Source organism: Bufo bufo, chromosome 1 (assembly GCF_905171765.1).
Source record: "Bufo bufo chromosome 1, aBufBuf1.1, whole genome shotgun sequence".
Taxonomy (NCBI): Eukaryota; Metazoa; Chordata; class Amphibia; order Anura; family Bufonidae; genus Bufo; species Bufo bufo.
The window spans coordinates 347,830,566-347,851,441 of record NC_053389.1 but is presented as its reverse complement, the minus strand read 5'-3'; positions in this window follow the sequence as shown (position 1 = coordinate 347,851,441).

Sequence of the window (20,876 nt, the reverse complement as noted above, 5' to 3'; positions counted from 1 at the left end):
TGGCTGTCCCAGTGGAGGATGGAATTAGTGGGCGTTGGCTTTCTAAAAAATGTTGTAACAAGTCTGTCCTCTTGTTTAGAGATCCTGACATCCAAGAATGCGATACTATCCCTTTGAGTCTCCTACGTAAACCTCCGTCCTATCTGGTTAATGTTCAACGTCCCTACGAAGTTCGCAAACTCATCAGTGGTACCGTCCCACATGACAAATATATCATCGATATAGCGTGACCAAAATATTATCTTCTTCATCCACCATTCTTGATGGCCAGGGAAGACAATAGTGTCTTCCCACCAGCTCAGGAAGAGATTAGCATACGTGGGGGCGCAGGGGCTCCCCATAGCCGTCCCCCTGAGCTGGTGGTAGAAATGAGGGTGGAAAAGAAAGAAATTGTGTGTGAGTGTAAACTCCAGTAGGTTAAGTATAAATGCATTGTGTGCCCTAAATTGTGTCCCACCGTGTGCATAAAAAATATTCCACTGCAGATAGACCTTCTTTGTGAGGGATGGAGCTGTATAGAGATTCAACATCAATAGATGCCAAAAGACGTCTTCTTCTCCTATGCTGTAGCGCTGGCCAATCGCAGCGCTCAGCTATAATTTTTTAATATGTCAATCTAAAACCTATTGTCCAAGCTATGATTGGAAAAAGATGCCAATCAATAACCCTGGTACTACAAAAATAACACAAATCAATAATGAAACAGACGTATAAAGAGGAGCAGGCCGGGGTCCCAGGGGAGGGTAACACACTGACCCTGGATGACCCTGTTGTACCCCTCAGCCCAGAGAAGAATCCCGAGGCTGGAGACTCTCTGTCCTCGTTCCTAAGCTAGATTACCTTAACCCTAAAAGCGTATTGGGGGTAAACAACCGCCAAGACCCACACGTGTTTCCCCCAGCAAAGTGGGTTCCTCAGGGGGTAAGGATATTAGGTATAATGATAAAAACATAGATAAATTGCTGAGCCAGTGACGCGTGAAGCGTCCAAATGTTTTATAGCATCTTGACACAGAGGGATATATTTTAAGTCCCTAGTGCACTTCGGTAGGTGGTCCCTTACACCATCGGGGGTCTCCCTTTATCTTATAACAATTATGCTTCTGGATAATACAATGGTTGTTTCACAATGTCCTGATTCTGTGGGTTACCACAGGGTCAGTGTGTTACCTTTCCCCGGGACCCCGGCCCGCTCCTCTTTATACGTCTGTTTTATTATTGATTTGTGTTATTTTTGTAGTACCAGGGTTATTGATTGGCATCTTTTTACAATCATAGTTTGGCCAATAGGTTTTAGATTGACATATTAAAAATTATAATTCTAAGGGTCTTATATTTATATTCGTGGCTATGTTACAGATAATATAAACTGATCCGTTCATGATGGATGCATGCGGTTGTATTATTGTAACGGATCGGTTTTTGCAGATCCATAACGGATCAGTCTAAAACGCGAGTGTGAAAGTAGCCTAAGCCTTATACATAGCAATTTTTCAAGTACTGGGAAAATTTCATGAAGGTAATCCAGCTGGTAATCTTAGAGCTCTTTCACACAAGCGGATGCCGTGTGGGTAATTTGCTGCGTGAAAGAGAGCCAAGCTCCGTTCTGGACAGCAGAGACACGGAGCATTAACATGATTGATAATGCTCTTTGCCTCTGTGTGACGTTTTTACTACAAAATGACGGTGACAACTCTATCTAACTTTGATTTTGTAGTAAAAAGATCACAGAGAGGCACAGAGCATTATCAATCATGTTAATGCTCCGTGTCTCTACTGTCATGAGCGCGGCTTGGCTCTCTTTCACGCAGCGGATTACTCACACTGCATCCGCTCGTGTGAAAGAGCCCTAATAGAGGCGCTCTCAGGTACGGACTAGGAATTTAGGGTACTTTCACACTAGCGGTTTTCTTTTCCGGCATAGAGTTCCGTCGTTAGGGGCTCTATGCCGGAAGGGGGGGCAAAAGTGTGGAGCTTAAAGAAAATTCATTAGCTGCAAGTACTACCTTCAAGTACTACATTAAGTACAGTAAAGAGATATTGCAGGAGACTGAAGAGATTGAAGAGATACTGCAAGAGATTGGCTTGGAGTCTGCAACTGGCTCATCTGTGTTGTTTTTTCTGACCATTGCTTGAAAAGAGGTAAGGAATTTGGTCAGGTGTTTGCTATTGTGCGTTTGCTAATGAGCCTAGCTCACTAAGGTGTTACATTTGTTGCTGGGGGAGGAGCTTGGGAAGCAGTGTGTGTATATATAGAGACAGACTCATTAGCTGGCCTAATTCATTAGCTGCAAGTACTACCTTTAAGTACTACATTAAGTACAGTAAAGAGATATTGCAGGAGACTGAAGAGATTGAAGAGATACTGCAAGAGATTGGCTTGGAGTCTGCAACTGGCTCATCTGTGTTGTTTTTTCTGACCATTGCTTGAAAAGAGGTAAGGAATTTGGTCAGGTGTTTGCTATTGTGCGTTTGCTAATGAGCCTAGCTCACTGAGGTGTTACATTTGTTGCTGGGGGAGGAGCTTGGGAAGCAGTGTGTGTACACTGTGTGCAGAATTATTAGGCAAATTAGTATTTTGACCACATCATCCTCTTTATGCATGTTGTCTTACTCCAAGCTGTATAGGCTCGAAAGCCTACTACCAATTAAGCATATTAGGTGATGTGCATCTCTGTAATGAGAAGGGGTGTGGTCTAATAACATCAACACCCTATATTAGGTGTGCATAATTATTAGGCAACTTCCTTTCCTTTGGCAAAATGGGTCAAAAGAAGGACTTGACAGGCTCAGAAAAGTCAAAAATAGGGAGATATCTGGCAGAGGGATGCAGCACTCTTAAAATTGCAAAGCTTCTGAAGCGTGATCATCGAACAATCAAGCGTTTCATTCAAAATAGTCAACAGGGTCGCAAGAAGCGTGTGGAAAAACCAAGGCGCAAAATAACTGCCTATGAACTGAGAAAAGTCAAGCGTGCAGCTGCCTAGATGCCACTTGCCACCAGTTTGGCCATATTTCAGAGCTGCAACATCACTGGAGTGCCCAAAAGCACAAGGTGTGCAATACTCAGAGACATGGCCAAGGTAAGAAAGGCTGAAAGACGACCACCACTGAACAAGACACACAAGCTGAAACGTCAAGACTGGGCCAAGAAATATCTCAAGACTGATTTTTCTAAGGTTTTATGGACTGATGAAATGAGAGTGAGTCTTGATGGGCCAGATGGATGGGCCCGTGGCTGGATTGGTAAAGGGCAGAGAGCTCCAGTCCGACTCAGACGCCAGCAAGGTGGAGGTGGAGTACTGGTTTGGGCTGGTATCATCAAAGATGAGCTTGTGGGGCCTTTTCGGGTTGAGGATGGAGTCAAGCTCAACTCCCAGTCCTACTGCCAGTTTCTGGAAGACACCTTCTTCAAGCAGTGGTACAGGAAGAAGTCTGCATCCTTCAAGAAAAACATGATTTTCATGCAGGACAATGCTCCATCACACGCGTCCAAGTACTCCACAGCGTGGCTGGCAAGAAAGGGTATAAAAGAAGAAAATCTAATGACATGGCCTCCTTGTTCACCTGATCTGAACCCCATTGAGAACCTGTGGTCCATCATCAAATGTGAGATTTACAAGGAGGGAAAACAGTACACCTCTCTGAACAGTGTCTGGGAGGCTGTGGTTGCTGCTGCACACAATGTTGATGGTGAACAGATCAAAACACTGACAGAATCCATGGATGGCAGGCTTTTGAGTGTCCTTGCAAAGAAAGGTGGCTATATTGGTCACTGATTTGTTTTTGTTTTGTTTTTGAATGTCAGAAATGTATATTTGTGAATGTTGAGATGTTATATTGGTTTCACTGGTAAAAATAAATAATTGAAATGGGTATATATTTGTTTTTTGTTAAGTTGCCTAATAATTATGCACAGTAATAGTCACCTGCACACACAGATATCCCCCTAAAATAGCTAAAACTAAAAACTACTTCCAAAAATATTCAGCTTTGATATTAATGAGTTTTTTGGGTTCATTGAGAACATGGTTGTTGTTCAATAATAAAATTAATCCTCAAAAATACAACTTGCCTAATAATTCTGCACTCCCTGTATATATAGAGACAGACTCATTAGCTGGCCTAATTCATTAGCTGCAAGTACTACCTTCAAGTACTACATTAAGTACAGTAAAGAGATATTGCAGGAGATAGTCAGGAGGTAGGCTGGAAGGTGGAAACAATACAAAAAAAAAAAGGTAAGATTTGTTTGATTTCAATTTACAAATTATTTTTTATTTTTTTTTCTCCTCTTTAAAATGGCAGACTTGGTTCAGTGCAGGAATTGTTGTGCATTTATTTCATGTTCCACTCTTTGGAGATTCGGATGCTGTCAGATCTGTAGACAGTTCTCCTTACTGCAGCAGGAAATTGCATTTTTGAAATCTGAAATATTTAAATTATCTGTTAAACAAACTCCAGCTAGGACTGCTGCAATGCCACTGCCACAGAGGACCCCCAGAAATGGCAGATGGGGTACTGTAGGTTCGGTAAGTCTTAGAGTGGTGGATAGAAGACATGTCCCACAGTCGGTGGTTCTCCATAATTCATTTGCAGCACTCTCAGAATGTAAGGACAACATGGATATGGACTCAAGCACAGAGGGTGAGAAACCATCGACTCCTATGTCTAATGTATGCAACAAAAAAGATAAAGTGAAGTCTCAAAGGAAGCAGCTGTTGCTGGGTGATTCAATCATAAGAAGTGTGGAGCTTAAAGAAAATGGTTTTGTGAGATGTCTCCCTGGGGCTACTGCTAGAAGAGATAGAAGACGTATTATTAATATTGTTAAGCAAGCAAAGCAGGAAGGGGACGTGGATGTTCTTGTCCATCTAGGGACAAATGACCTGGCTTGCAATGAAGTGTCAGAGGTGAAAAAATCTTTTATCACACTTGGTAATGACGTACAGGATTTTGCATCCACCATTTCATTTTCTGAAGTTCTGCCTGTGCATAATGTTCAGAATGATAGGCAGAGGCGCATAAAGGAGTTCAACATATGGCTTGGTAAATGGTGTCAAGAGCAAGGATTTGGCTTTGTTTCTCATGATAGCTCTACTTGGAATAGAAAGGAACTGTACAAAAAAGATGGTTTGCATCTTTCTCTCAAAGGAACAAATGTACTTAGTGAACAACTCCAAGAATTTGCGAAAGAGTATTTAAACTAGGAAGGGGGGGCAAAAGAGTGAAAATAAAAGAGTCCAATTGCCCCCCGAAACAATGCCAGAACAGGTCAGAAGCACAGAGGTTAAGAAATGATAAGCTCAGAGTCCTGTCTACAAATGCTCGCAGTTTAGGTAAAAAAATCAATGAACTTGGGTCAATAATGGCATCTGAGAATGTAGATTTAGTGGCTGTTACGGAGACATGGTTTAATAAAAGAAATAACTGGGACATAACCATACCAGGGTACTCTTTATACAGAAGAGACAGAGAAGGCAAGAAAGGAGGAGGAGTGGCCCTGTATGTGAAAGATAGCATTAAATCTAACCTAATACAAGTTGGTGAGGCCAACATAGAGTCAGTTTGGGTTACGTTGCAGTTTGCTAACCATGCAGTAACTCGTGTAGGTGTGATATATAGACCACCTGGTCAAGTTAAAGAACTAGATGATCTACTAGTTGAAGAAATAGCTAAAATGACAATGAAAGGAGAAGTTATCATTATGGGAGATTTCAATCTTCCAGATATAAACTGGAAAACCAAAATAGCAAGTTCTACCAGGAGTACAGATATTCTAAATTCCCTACTGGGGTTATCTCTACAACAAGTGGTTGAGGAGCCAACCCGGAGGGAGGCCATTTTGGATTTGGTATTCACAAATGGGGATTCGGTATATGATGTCATTGTAGGCGAAACCTTGGGATCTAGTGATCACCAGTCAGTGTGGTTTAATATAAGAACTGTGAAAGAGTCCCACCACACAAAAACAAAAGTTTTAGATTTTAGAAAAACAGACTTTTCAAAAATGAAATTAGTCATAAATGAGTCCTTATCAGACTGGAACGGATTACATGGAGTCCAGGAGAAATGGGACTACTTAAAAGGTGCATTATTGAAGGCAACAGAAAATTGCATTAGACTTGTCAGTAAAAGCAAAAAAAGGAAGAGACCACTGTGGTACTCAGCAGAAGTGGCCCAAATCATTAAAAATAAAAAGCTAGCATTTTGTAATTATAAAAAAAAAACAGAGCAATGAAGATAAGGAAATCTACAAGATTAGGCAGAGAGAGGCCAAGCAAGTTATAAGAACTTCTAAAGCGCAGGCAGAAGAAAAACTAGCTCAGTCTATGAAAAAAGGGGATAAGACATTCTTCAGATATATAAATGAAAAAAGGAAATTAAAACAAGGAATAACTAAATTAAAAACAAAGGACGGAAGGTATGTAGAAGAGAATAAAGGGCTAGCCGACTGCCTTAATGAATACTTAATTTTTACAAAAGAAAAAGAAGAAGGACCTCCACTAGAAAGGATGACTAATAAATCGTTTGATGCATGTATCTTTACAGAGGAAGATGTTCTAAGTTTGCTGTCTAAGGTGAAGACAAATAAGTCACAGGGGCCTGATGAGATACACCCAAAATTATTAAAAGAGCTTAGTGGTGAGCTGGCAAAACCGTTAACAGATTTATTTAACCAATCATTAGTAACAGGAGTCGTCCCGGAAGATTGGAAATTGGCAAATGTCGTGCCCATTCACAAGAAAGGTAGTAGGGAGGAATCGAGCAACTATAGACCAGTGAGTCTGACATCAATAGTAGGCAAATTAATGGAAACCCTATTAAAGGATAGGATTGTGGAACATCTGAAATCCCATGGATTGCAAGATGAAAAACAACATGGGTTTAAATCGGGGAGATCATGTCAAACAAATCTTATAGATTTTTTTGACTGGGTGACTAAAATAATAGACGGTGGAGGTGCCGTAGACATCGCATATCTAGATTTTAGTAAGGCTTTTGACACTGTCCCACATAGAAGACTTATCAATAAACTGCAGTCATTGAGCATGGACTCCCATATTGTTGAGTGGATTAGGCAGTGGCTGAGTGACAGACAACAGAGGGTTGTAGTCAATGGAGAACATTCAAAACAAGGTCATGTTACCAGTGGGGTTCCACAGGGATCTGTACTGGGACCAATTTTGTTTAATATCTTCATAAGTGATATTGCAAAAGGCCTCGATGGTAAGGTTTGTCTTTTTGCTGATGACACAAAGATATGTAACAGGGTTGATGTTCCTGGAGGGAAACGCCAAATGGAAAAGGATTTAGGAAGACTAGAAGAATGGTCAGAACTCTGGCAACTGAAATTTAATGTGGATAAGTGCAAGATAATGCACCTGGGGCGTAAAAACCCAAGGGCAGAATATAGAATATTTGACACAGTCCTGACCTCAGTATCTGAGGAAAGGGATTTAGGAGTAATTATTTCAGAAGACTTAAAGGTGGGAAGACAATGTAATAGAGCAGCACGAAATGCCAGCAGAATGCTTGGATGTATAGGGAGAGGTATAAGCAGTAGAAAGAGTGAAGTGCTTATGCCGCTGTACAGAACACTGGTGAGACCTCACTTGGAGTATTGTGCGCAGTACTGGAGGCCATATCTCCAGAAGGATATAGATACTCTAGAGAGAGTTCAGAGAAGAGCTACTAAACTAGTACATGGATTGCAGGATAAAACTTACCAGGAAAGGTTAAAGGACCTTAACATGTATAGCTTGGAAGAAAGAAGAGACAGAGGGGATATGATAGAAACTTTTAAATACATAAAGGGAATCAACTCGGTAAAGGAGGAGAGCATATTTAAAAGAAGAAAAACTACCACAAGAGGACACAGTTTTAAATTAGAGGGGCAAAGGTTTAAAAGTAATATAAGGAAGTATTACTTTACTGAGAGAGTAGTGGATGCATGGAATAGCCTTCCTGCAGAAGTGGTAGCTGCAAATACAGTGAAGGGGTTTAAGCATGCATGGGATAGGCATAAGGCTATCCTTCATATAAGATAGGGCCAGGGACTATTCATAGGATTCAGATATATTGGGCAGACTAGATGGGCCAAATGGTTCTTATCTGCCGACACATTCTATGTTTCTATACCGGAAAAGAACTGATCAGTTTTATCCTAATGCATTCTAAATGGAGAGAAATCTGTTCAGGATGCATCAGGATGTCTTCAGTTCAGTCTTTTTGACTGTTCAGGACGGAGATAATACAGCAGCATGCATCGGTTTTATCTCCAGCCCAAAAAACTGAACACTTGCCTGAATGCCATTTTTTTTCTTCCATCGGAATGTATTAGTACCGCATCCAGCATTCAAAATACCGCAATACCGGATCCGTCCTTCCGGTCTGTGCATGCGCAGACCAGTAAAAATGTGAAAAAAAATATATAACTGATCCGTTTCTCCGGATGACAAACGGAGAGACGGATCCATTCTTGCAATGCATTTGTAAGACAGATCCGCTTCCGGATCCGTCTACAAATGCTTTCCGTTTGCATGCAGATTGCCGGATCTGGCAGGCAGTTCTGGCGACAGAACTGCTTGCAGGATCACTTTGCCGCAAGTGTGAAAGTACCCTTAAAGTGGCCCCATGTCTTAGGTGGGTCCAAACTGGCAGAAGGCGGAGCCAACACAGGTAGGCGGGGTCAGCCAACCATTACAGTGGCGTTCATCACCATAGGATCACACTATTGAAGGGTACTATGCTTTTCTACCCTATTTCTCCCAAAGTAGACTTTAGTGTTGAATCTATTTTTATTGAATAGAAAAAGAACACAACAATCATACATAGCAACCAAGACATTGTATGAAAAATATATCTCCAGTTCCATTTCCAAGACCATGTAAAACATAAAATAAAGTGCACAGATGGATTCAGAGACCACCATATTTCTCTGGGACGCAACCATGAAGACCAGAGAGGACAAATGCCATCAAATAAATGCTAAAGGAGAGATTCAGCAATATTAGGTACATACAGTGCGATATGAAGAACCTTGACTACTAAAAGGGAAGGCAAAAGGAACTTAGGACACAATCCTGAGATACTCAGTGATGGCGTTTTGAACAAAGGGCTACTAATATGTAACTCTTAAGTGAAACAGATTAAATCGTTAACCTAGGAGAGACAGGGGGACAGACAAGAACAAAACACGACGAAACAAAAGACAGGGGAGGGAGGGGGGGTGGAAAGTAGGGGGGGCGGGGGGAAGGGGAAAGGACAAGACATCATATCACGTATCCCAGGTACAGTCACCTGAGACCAACCAGGTTTGAAAACGAGAGGAGCTCCTAAATTGATTCCAAGGTTCCCAGGTTAGTGCAAATGTTTGGACTTGGTTACAGGCCTCAGCTTCCATTTCTTCCATCCTGAATAAGGCATCCAGGGCACGTATCCACGTAATTCTCTGCAAACTGTCTGAGGATCTCCACTGGCGTGGTATGATCTGTCTCATAGAAAGGACAAATGTTTTAAGTACTCCCTTTTTGACATGTTTGATCCTACCCGGGAATATAGAGAGCAGGGCAATCAAAGGGGAAGGAGATATAGTAGACCGGTAAAGTGCATTATACAGAGCAAAAACATCTTGCCACAAAGGGGCGACCCCAGGGCAGTCCCACCAGATGTGTAGCATGGAACCAACCTCTGAATGGCAACGCCAACAGGTGTTGGGGACCGATGGATAAAAATGATGCAACTTAACCGGCGTCCTATACCAACGAGTAAGGATCTTATAGTTCAACTCCTGTAAACGACAGGACCTGGATGATTTATGCGTAAATAAGAGGGAACGATTCCATTGCTCAGAGGACAGGGAGAACGTCAGTTCACTCTCCCAACCAGAGGCAAACCCAACACCTCTCATCTGTTCAACGAATGATAGGTCCCCATCCCCACCTGCACCCAGCAAGCCATATATCAAAGAAATACCATGATCTGGGCCTGTGTTGGCAACACAGAGCTTTTCAAAATTTGTCAGAGGGGCAGACAACTGCGATCCGGGAGCCAGAGAGCCCAAGAAGCTACGAAGTTGAAAGTAGTGGAACCAGCGGCTCGGGGAGTTTTGGAATATGTGTGATAGATCCACGAGAGGTAGGAGCCCTGAGCTGTTAAAGATGTCCCTAATTAGGATCCGGGGCGGGGGAATTGTGCGAAAGAAGGGGAGATTCTTGATCTGTGAGGGGAGGCCAGGATGAGCCACAATATGCGTCAAAGGACCCGGTGCGGAGATTAACTTGATTTTGGAGGCAAATCTACTCCATAGTTTGATCAGGATCTGAAGTAGGGGAGAACAAAGAGTATGTAGAAGGCTATTTAGTGTTGCTATAGGGAGCCAAAATATCCCAGGTACCATATGGGGCTCGAGGGTGTGTTCTATGTCTACCCAAAGTTTCAGAGATCGTTTGTGTATAAGGTCTAGAACACAATTAGAGATGGAAGCTCTAAAATATGCCTGGAAGTCAGGAAGGCCAGCTCCCCCCACACTCTTCGCTCTGGATAAAACTCTGTAACTCACCCTGGCCTTAGTGCCATTCCAGATAAACCTAGAAGCTAATGACCGCAATTGGGCAAAAAAACTATTTGGTATAATACACGGGGCAGTCTGGAACAGGTAGAGGAATTTGGGTAAGATATCCATCTTTAGGGCATTTATTCTACCAAACCAAGAAATCTGCAGGGGGGACCACTTCTGGAGAGAAGCCTCTACCTTCCTAAATAAGGGTTTGTAGTTCAGTTGAAAGAGGAGATTGGGGTTTGCTGGGAGGTTAATGCCTAAGTGGCGAATCGAGTCCGAGGCTACTTTAAACGAGAAGCTTTCTTTAACATGAGAAATTTCCCTGCGTGGTAACGAAATATTCAAGATTTCAGATTTCTGGATATTAACTTTGAAGTTACTAAGCCTCCCAAATCTCTCAAATTCCCGCAGGACCGAAGGAAGGCCTATTCTGGGGTCCGACAGATAGAGAAGCAAATCATCGGCAAAAAGGGAAAGTTTATGCTCCTTAGTTCCAACTCTCACCCCCTTTATATCTTGATTATTGCGCAGCGCATTAGCTAAGGATTCCATGGTCAGAATATATAGGAAGGGGGATAAGGGGCAACCCTGGCGTGTACCATTCTTGATAGCAAAAGGTGTGGATAAAAGGCCATTAGCCCTTACCTGAGCTGAGGGAGAAGAGTAGAGAGCCATAATACGTTTAATCATTTTAGAACCGAGTCCTAAATGCTCCAGGGTTAAGGTTAAGAAGCCCCAATTGACCCTGTCAAAGGCCTTCTCTGCATCCACTGAAAGTAAACACAGAGGAGACCTAGTATTCCTAGCTCTAGCTATGATGCCCAAGGTCTTCAAGGTACTATCTCGAGCTTCCCTGCCCGGGACAAAGCCCACCTGTTCCTGATGGATATACTTCGGGATAAGGGGGTGTAATCGTAAGGCTAGTAATTTAGCGTACACCTTTAGGTCCACGTTTAAAAGAGAAATAGGCCTATAATTGGAGCAATAAGAGGGATCTTTATCAGGTTTAGGTATAACCGTTATATGGGCCTGTAAAGTTTGGGGAGGGAAGGGGGTTCCCACTGCTATGGAATTAAAAGATTCGAGTAATAAGGGGGATAGCTCATCTATAAGAAGCTTATAAAAGCGTGGGGTAAGGCCATCTGGGCCTGGGCTTTTCCCATTTTTGAGTTCTCTTATAACTCCCGCAATTTCTGGGGATGAAAAGTCATCTTCCAGCGCCAAAGAATCTACGCTAGGAATCTTTTCAGGGCCGAATTGGTCTAGATAATCTTTAGTATCCTGTGTAAAGGAAGCAGACGCTGAGTCCCTCCCTGTGTTCAAGTCATAAAGAGAGCTATAATAGGTGCGGAATTCTGATGAGATTTCGGATGGAGCATAAACAATTCCCTTGTCGGATGTGTTAAGTGAGGATATCTGGGTCTGGGGCAACCTAGGATGTAGAGCTCTGGCAAGCCACTTCCCACTTTTATCGCCATATTCAAAAAATCCAAATTTTACCTTATCACGCAAACATAGTGATCTTTGGTCTAGAATTTGAATTACTTGTTGGCGGAGCAGCGAGATATCAGCTTTCAACTGATCAGAGGGGGTCAATTTATTTGAGGTCTCTTTCCCGTCGAGTTGTGAAAGTAGGGAGGAGAGTTTAGCGGACTTTTCCTTTTTGAGTCTAGCGCCATGAGATATGAAAATCCCCCTGAGCACACACTTAAGGGCTTCCCATTTAATCGGCGGGGGAGAGGGGTCTGTTTGGTGGTTAACTGTAAACTCAGAGATGGCCTTCTTAATGTCTGACATGCACACCAGGTCATTAAGAAGATTGTCATTCAATCTCCACGTGAAGGGACGGGAAGGCGTCTGCTGAAATCTCAGTAGGCCATACACTGGAGTGTGGTCAGACCAAAGGAAGCCATCCATTGAGCTAAGTGGATCCTCCTCAAGCAAAGATTGTGAAATAAATAAATGGTCTAGTCTGGCATAGCTATTATGGGCTAAAGAATGAAAACTGAAATCTCTGACTCCCGGATGCAGCACCCTCCAGAGATCTACAAGGCGGAGAGAGGACAGGATTTCCCTAAAGGAACGCTGGGATGCCGGAGAGATAGCTGACCTACCAGACGAAGAATCCAGATCCGGGTCCATCACCATATTCAGATCACCGCCCAGGATGATAGAGGATCCATCTGCAAAGCGAGCCAGTTTCCTGAGAATCTTGGAGCCATATGGAATCTGCCCCTGGTTGGGAAAATAGACATTAGCAACCGTGTATACACGTGGACCATCAGACAGCTTGAGGAATACATAGCGCCCCCTACTATCAATATCTGTAGCCAAAATCGTAGGCCGAAAAGATTTGTGGAATGCAATAGATACACCTCCTGTTTTTTTGACGGGGTTGGGACTATGGAACCAAGTCGTGTAATACCCACGGTCACACCTGGGAACCGAGGCAAGCTTAAAGTGGGTCTCCTGGAACATAATAAGCATGACCCGCTTCCGGTGAAAGCGATATAGAATCTGGCTACGTTTTTCTGGTTTATTTAGGCCCCTGGCATTATACGTACAAAAGGAGAGAGGGGACATCTTACCGACCTCTAAGAGGAAACTGGATTAAGTGGGGGAGGGAACACGTGGATCCAAACAAAAGGAAAGAGACAAGGACTAACAAGCAACACGCAGATAAAACAACAAAGAAAAAGAAAAGAAAAAAAAAAAAAAACCTCCTATAAGAGAGAGCCAAAAACTATGGCTCCGAGGTAGACTAGTAAGTGACTATAGTCACGTTCGACACCAGGTGTCGATACCCCTAACGAGGGGAGGAGAGGTCAAGGGCAAGGCAGCAGCCCCACTGACCCCCGGCATATAAAAAGGAATATCAAAGATATATAACATATAGCATAAAACATTAGAACATGAATACTATACACTGAACCAGTGCATTGGGATAAAATGTGAAGTCCCACGAAAGCCAATTAGGCTCAAACAGGTGGTCTGGAATGGCGTCTGGGATGCCTCTGCGGTTTCGGGATCGCCTCTTGCCATTCTTCACGATCACTAACGGGCGGCACCATGAGGGGTCTGGGCCAGTCAGGCAGCTCCACCGCGGGGAGATCTAGTGTAGCCAGAAATCTGGGGAGGTCTTCAAGAGATTTGAACGTAGCAGACTTCCCGTTTCTCTTGGCCGAGAGCTGGAAGGGATACCCCCATCTATACAGGATCTCATTGTCCCTGAGTGTGTATAGAAGCGGTTTCAAGGCCTTCCTAAGTTGTAAGGTGCGGCGTGCTAGGTCCGGGAGGATCTGGATGGTATTCGGGCCCGATTCAGGGCCAGCCGCAGCTCGAGCAGCTTTGAGGATGGACTCCTTCTCCTTGTAAAAGTGAATACGGCAAATAATGTCCCTGGGACGTTTCAGGTCCGTTGATTTTGGGCCCAGCGCCCGATGGATCCGATCTATCTCAATGATCCTGTCTGGATTAATTTCCAAAAGTGAGGCAAAATGGCGTTGCGCCCAGGATGGCAGATCTTCTACAGATTCAGGGACCCCCCTTATTCGGAGGTTGTTTCTCCTATTGCGGTTTTCAATATCGTCCATGTGGGTTAGAATGTCCTGCATTTGAGCAGCGTGCTCATTAATGACTGCACGGTGACAATCCAGAGTATTAAAGATCTGCTCCTGTTTGTTCTCCACCTCCTCTACCCTCTGCCCCACATGCCTGATATCCTGATGCAAGGCCGCAATATCTTGTTTGTGGGAAGCTTCCATCCTGCTGAGCAAAGCATCTACCTCAGCAGTAGTGGGAAGGGATTTTAAATGGAGCTTCCAGTCCCAGTCATCCTCATGGGAGAGGGCAGTGGGCGATCTACTGGAGGCAGCCGACAAGGCAGAGGAGCTGTGGTGGGAGAGCTGTGGGCCTGAATAGGCCTCTGAACCCCTGGAGGCTGGCGATGAAGGGACGGACCCCAAGGTAGGACTCACCGCTGCTGCCACTGCTGCATATGAAACCGGAGGTCCTCCGGTGATATGTTCCCCCTGGTTCCTGGAGGTGAGGGCCGCAGTTTTCCCTCTAGTCAGAGGAGTAGAGGCGCTCGTTTCCCGCGCCTGCTCCGCCATCTTGGAGGTTGTGGCGCCGGATCTCAGGCTTTCAGGCTGGCTGGACGGGCACAGGAACTTTGTGATGTCCCCCGATTCTCGTGATGCGGGTGCAGGGGTGCTAGCTGTGCCCCTCTTGCGACCCATGAAAAATCTGCGGGCTTCTGGATGCTATATGGGGCTGTAAATGCCGGCGGTGCTCAGGAGCTCAGGCAGTGTGCTGCTCACTCCGCCATTGGCAAGCTCCGCCCCCCCCCAAAGTAGACTTTAGATGTGAGAGAAGAAAGTGATGTGCACATAGTAGGCCACGTTCGCGATATATAAAGTATGTAAGTTATGCAGTACTTTTAATGTATATTAGACAGAGTTCACACTGTTTTTAGGACTCTGCAGGACTTTCCATTGGGGCTATACATCTGATTACCTGCAAACAGAATAGTCAGAGAGAGATCCATTATTTTAGATGGAAAAAAGTCCTACATGTATTACTTTTTTTCTGTCTAAAATAACAGATTTCTGATGGAGATGGCTAAAACGGGTGCCAAATGTGCATAACTGATGCTCAGGATTCGTTTTTTTCCTTTATTTTTCTCTTATTCTGACAGATCAGAAGAAGAGAAAAATAACGGTGATGTGACTCCAGCCTTACTGGTATCTAACAGTGAGATTTAGAGTGGAAGGTGACATAGCACTGGTTGCTCATGAAGTAGTCAGGGCTGGTTTTAGAAAAAAATTTGGCCCTGGGTAAAATTTAAAGTGGGGCTCCAAATCAAATATTGCACAAACAACACACATTTTGGCCTCCTTCCAACTAGCAAGTTTTCCATCTGAAACAGACCGCATCTGGACTTAACCCCTTAAGGACACATGACGTATCGGTACGGCATGTTTCCCGAGTCCTTAAGGACACATGACGTACCGGTACGTCATGTGTTGTTCCGATCACTGCCGCCCGGCCGGCTGTGATCGGAACAAGGTGCCTGCTCAAATCATTGAGCAGGCACCTCGGCTAAATGCGCGGGGATCAGAAACATTAGTATTCCTAAAATATATATGTTTCACCCCCCCCCCCCCCGGTGCGGGGGGCGGTGCGGTCCTTGAATAATCGTTGGTGGCTAGTGGGTATGCCAGGGTGTCAGCACATTGCTGACACCCTGGTATAAACGGCTGACATCTATGATGCGATGTCAGCCGTTTAACCCTATCCATACCGCGGTCCGTACGCGGTCCTGTGCCTTTGCAGCCCCCCGATGGAGAGGGAGAGAGCCCCCAGACAGCCCCCCTCCTTACCCTTCCCCGTCTGCGCAGTTCTGGCCACTACTGAGCAGACGGGGAAGGTTCCCATGGCAACAGGACGCCTTCTCAGGCATCCTTCTGTCCATGGTGCTGAACAGATCTGTGCTAAAGGCATAGATCTGTTCAGACAAAGTGTAAGTAAAATACAGTACAGTACACTATATATTGTACTGTATTATACAGACATCAGACCCACTGGATCTTCAAGAACCAAGTGGGTCTGGGTAAAAAAAAAAGTGAAAAAAAAGTAAAAATCAAAAAAACACATTTATCACTGATAAAAAATGAAGAAAATAAAATTCCCTACACATGTTTGGTATCGCCGCGTCCATAATGACCTGATCTATAAAATGGTCATGTTACTTTACCCGAACGGTGAACGCCATAAAAAAAAAAAAAAAAAACTATGATTAAATTGAAATTTTGCCCACCTTACTTCCCAAAAAAGGTAATAAAAGTGATCAAAAAAGTTGCATGTACGCCAAAATTGTAACAATCAAACCGTCATCTCATCCCGCAAAAATCATACCCTACCCAAGATAATCGCCCAAAAACTGAAAAAAACTATGGCTCTTAGACTATGGAAACACTAAAACATGATTTTTTTTGTTTCAAAAATGAAGTCATTGTGTAAAACTTACATAAATAAAAAAAAGGTATACATATTAGGTATCGCCGCGTCCGTATCGACCGGCTCTATAAAAATATCACATGATCTAACCCCTCAGATGACCACCGTAAAAAAAATAAAAATAAAAACGGTGTAAAAAAAGCAATTTTTTGTCATCTTACGTCACAAAAAGTGTGATAGCAAGCGATCAAAAAGTCATATGCACGGCAAAATAGTGCCAATCGAACCGTCATCTCATCCCGCAAAAAATGAGACCCTACTTAAGATAATTGCCCAAAAACTGAAAAAACTATGGCTCTTAGACTATGGAGACACTAAAACTTTTTTTTTTTTTTTTTAATGAAATCATTGTGTAAAACTTACATAAATAAAAAAAATTGGATACATATTAGGTATCGCTGTGTCCATGACAACCTGCTCTAAAAAATTAACACATGATCTAACCCAGGGGTAGGCAACCTCCGGCACTCCAGGTGTTGTGAAACTACAACTCCCAGCATGCATACTTGCTCTGCTCTTCTCAGAACTCTTATAGAAATGAATGGAGCATGCTGGGAATTGTAGTTTCACAACACCTGGAGTGCCGGAGGTTGCCTACCCCTGGGTTAGATCATGTGTTAATTTTTTAGAGCAGGTTGTCACGGACACAGCGATACCTAATATGTATCCAATTTTTTTTATTTATGTAAGTTTTACAACAGCTGGAGTGCCGGAGGTTGCTGATCCCTGATCTAACCTGTCAGATGAATGTTGTAAATAACCCAAAAAAAAAGGTGCCAAAAAATTTCTTGTTACCTTGCCTCACAAAAAGTGTAATATAGAGCACCCAAAAATCATATGTACCCTAAACTAGTACCAACAAAACTGCCACCTTATCCCATAGTTTCCAAAATGGGGTCACTTTTTTGGAGTTTCTACTCTAGGGGTGCTTCAAATGGGACATGGGGTCAAAAAAACAGTCCAGCAACATCTGGCCCACAAAAACCATATGGCATTCCTTTCCTTCTGCGCAATGCCGTCTGCCCATACAGCAGTTTACGACCACATATGGGGTGTTTCTGTAAACTACAGAATCAGGGCCATAAATAATGAGTTTTGTTTGGCTGTTAACCCTTGCTTTGTAACTGGAAAAAAATATTAAAATGGAAAATTTGCCAAAAAATTGTATCTCTATTTTCCATTAAATCTTGTGCAACGCCTAAAGGGTTAACAAAGTTTGTAAAATCAGTTTTGAATACCTTGAGGGGTGTAGAGTCTTAGATGGGGTCACTTTTATGGAGTTTCTACCCTAGGGGTGCATCAGGGGGGCTTCAAATGGGACATGGTGTAAATAAACCAGTCCAGCAAAATCTGCCTTCCAAAAACCAAACGGCGCACCTTTCACTCTACGCCCCACTGTGTGGCCGTACAGTAGTTTACGGCCACATATTGGGTGTTTCTGTAAACGGCAGAGTCGGGGCAATAAAGATACAGTCTTGTTTGGCTGTTAACCCTTGCTTTGTTAGTGGGAAAAATGGGTTAAAATGGAAAATTAGGCAAAAAAATTAAATTCTCAAATTTCATGCCCATTTGCCGATAACTCTTGTGCAACACCTAAAGGGTTAACGAAGTTTGTAAAATCAGTTTTGAATACCTTGAGGGGTGTAGTTTATAGAATGGGGGGTTTCTATTATGTAAGCCTCGCAAAGTGACTTCAGACCTGAACTGGTCCCTAAAAAGTGGGTTTTTGTAAATTTCTGAAAAATTTCAAGATTTGCTTCTAAACTTCTAAGCCTTGTAACATCCCCAAAAAATAAAATATCCCAAAATAATTTAAACATAAAAGTAGACATATGGGGAATGTAAAGTTATCACAATTTTTGGGGGTATTACTATGTATTACAGAAGTAGAGAAACTGAAACTTTGAAATTTGCTAATTTTTCCAAATGTTTTGTAAATTAGGTATTTTTTTATGCAAAAAAAAATAATTTTTGGACTTCATTTTACCAGTGTCATGAAGTACAATATGTGATGAAAAAACAATCTCAGAATGGCCTGAATAAGTCAAAGCGTTTTAAAGTTATCAGCACTTAAAGTGACACTGGTCAGATTTTCAAAAAATGGCCAAGTCCTTAAGGTGAAATAGGGCTGTGTCCTTAAGGGGTTAAAGGGGTTCTCTGTGTAACGCACCTAGTTGATCAGTTAGGATCTCAACTGCGGAAGCAATGGACATGCACTATTATCCCACTGCCCTTGTTCTTGGCTGTGGGATTCGCGGTTACTCAGTATGTACCCCAGGCGTCTCTCTCAGTCTTGGGCGGAGAGTTTGGGGTAACAAAATCATTTACCGCTATCCATCTATTTAGTATTACTGCTGGAGAGGAAGGTCTCCCAGTATTACAGGAGTCACAAGTTAGTATAAGCTTGTGCACAGTTCAGAGTTAGTATCTAGTATGCAATAGGTTCAGGGTTAGTATATAGCATGTCCTCAGTTTAGTATATTGTATGCCATAGGTTCAGAGCATGTCCACAGTTTAGTATATAGTATGCAGTAGGTTCAGAACATGTCCACAGTTTAGTATATAGTATGCAGTAGGTTCAGAGTTAGTATAGCATGTCCACAGTTTAGTATATAGTATGCAGCAGGTTCAGAGTTAGTATAGCATGCCCACAGTTTAGTATATAGTATGCAGTAGGTTCAGAGCATGTCCACAGTTTAGTATATAGTATGCAGTAGGTTCAGAGTTGGTTTGGGAGTATCGTCTCACACCAGTCAGGAACCACCCCACTCAGAGTTCCAGGACATTAATCAGAGCAGGTAACAGGCATATACTTGCGGTTAGTTGGTCCTGGCTAGGAAGCCAGCAGTGGGGAAGCCAGTGGCAAGAAGGTAGACAGTCCTTCACGCTGTTGTTAGGGATCCAGGTCTGGATATGTGGACAGAGTCCTCAGATGCAGTGGAGCTAGCAGGGTGTGCACTCCATTAGTGGAACACCCTGCTTAGCACCTGTCTTCTATTTAAGGCCTGGAGGTAAGTGGGCGGAGTCACAGGACGGCCCAGCAGCCACTGCGTTCCACGCTGGAGCGCAAGCCAGCGTAACAACACAGGCGGTCGCTGCGTTCCACGCTGGAACGCAAGCCAGCGTATCATCGCAGACGGCCGGTGCGTTCCACGCTGGAGTGCAGGTCAGCGTATCGTCACAGGGAGCCGCTGTGATCCAGGCTGTACTGTTACACTCTGGGCTTTTAATATTGATAACCTATCCTCAGAATAGGTCATCAATATCAGATCGGTGGGGGTTCGACACCTGGTACCCCCACCGATCAGCTGTATAAGGAGATGGCGCATACAGTGTGCACATGCCGTCTCCCTTCTCTCTTCCTGGCAAAGCAGCAGCAGCAGCAGAGTGTAACAGCGGCTGCTGTGCGCCGCTGTCCCCTGCTTACCGCCACGGTCCTGGGCGTCGTGTTTAGCGGTGATCTGCTGCCAGTGCTTTCCCATTCATCGCTGCAGTCCTGAGCTCTTTCTTTGTGGGTGCTGTTTGTTCTGGGATCCACTCCACAGTTTCCTTTCAGCCCTGGCCACAGCATGCTTGCTGCTTAGAGGCTCCGTCTACTCACCCTTTATCCCGCCCAGCTCCTCTTGATTGATGGCACGATCCACCGCATCGTTGACGAAATACCGCACCTGCGGCATTCACTTCTGTCATCGCTAATGTCAGTCAGCTACATAACAGTATTTCTGGTGGCAGAAACCCTTTAAAGTGGTTGTCCGGGATTGGGAAGATAGGAGTATGTTACATTTGTGCCTGTCCTACCTTTACCTGACATTTCTAATGCACAGTTTTCAAATCTCCAACTCTCAGCCGGAAGTGCTGTGTTTCAAAGACTCAGTGACGGACCAGTTCCCTTTCTGCCAAGCGAAGCCTCTTCTTCCGCTTCGCAGGGAGCCCGGTGACGTCACCCTCAGCCACATGAATTATTCAAAGTGCCTGGATGGTGGATTGGCGGCAACCAACCGCGCTAAGCCACACCCCTCTGGTCCGGTGACGTCACCGGGCAGGGTGCTTTATTATGAATGAAGGAGGCAAAGCACTATGTTACTTAGCATAGTAAACACCTCCAGTAATACGGCCAAATGGGGCGGAAAGCTGTAGGAATAAGCAATTACTGCACGGAGGAGGTGGCAATGTGCGGCAGGAGGCGGGAAACCAGGTGATGCCGCGCTGCGCTGGGAACTGCAGTGCGGCAGGAAGTTAGGCTGAAGTAAACATAGATGTAAACAGTGCATGGGGGACCGTCGAGGCCATGTAGA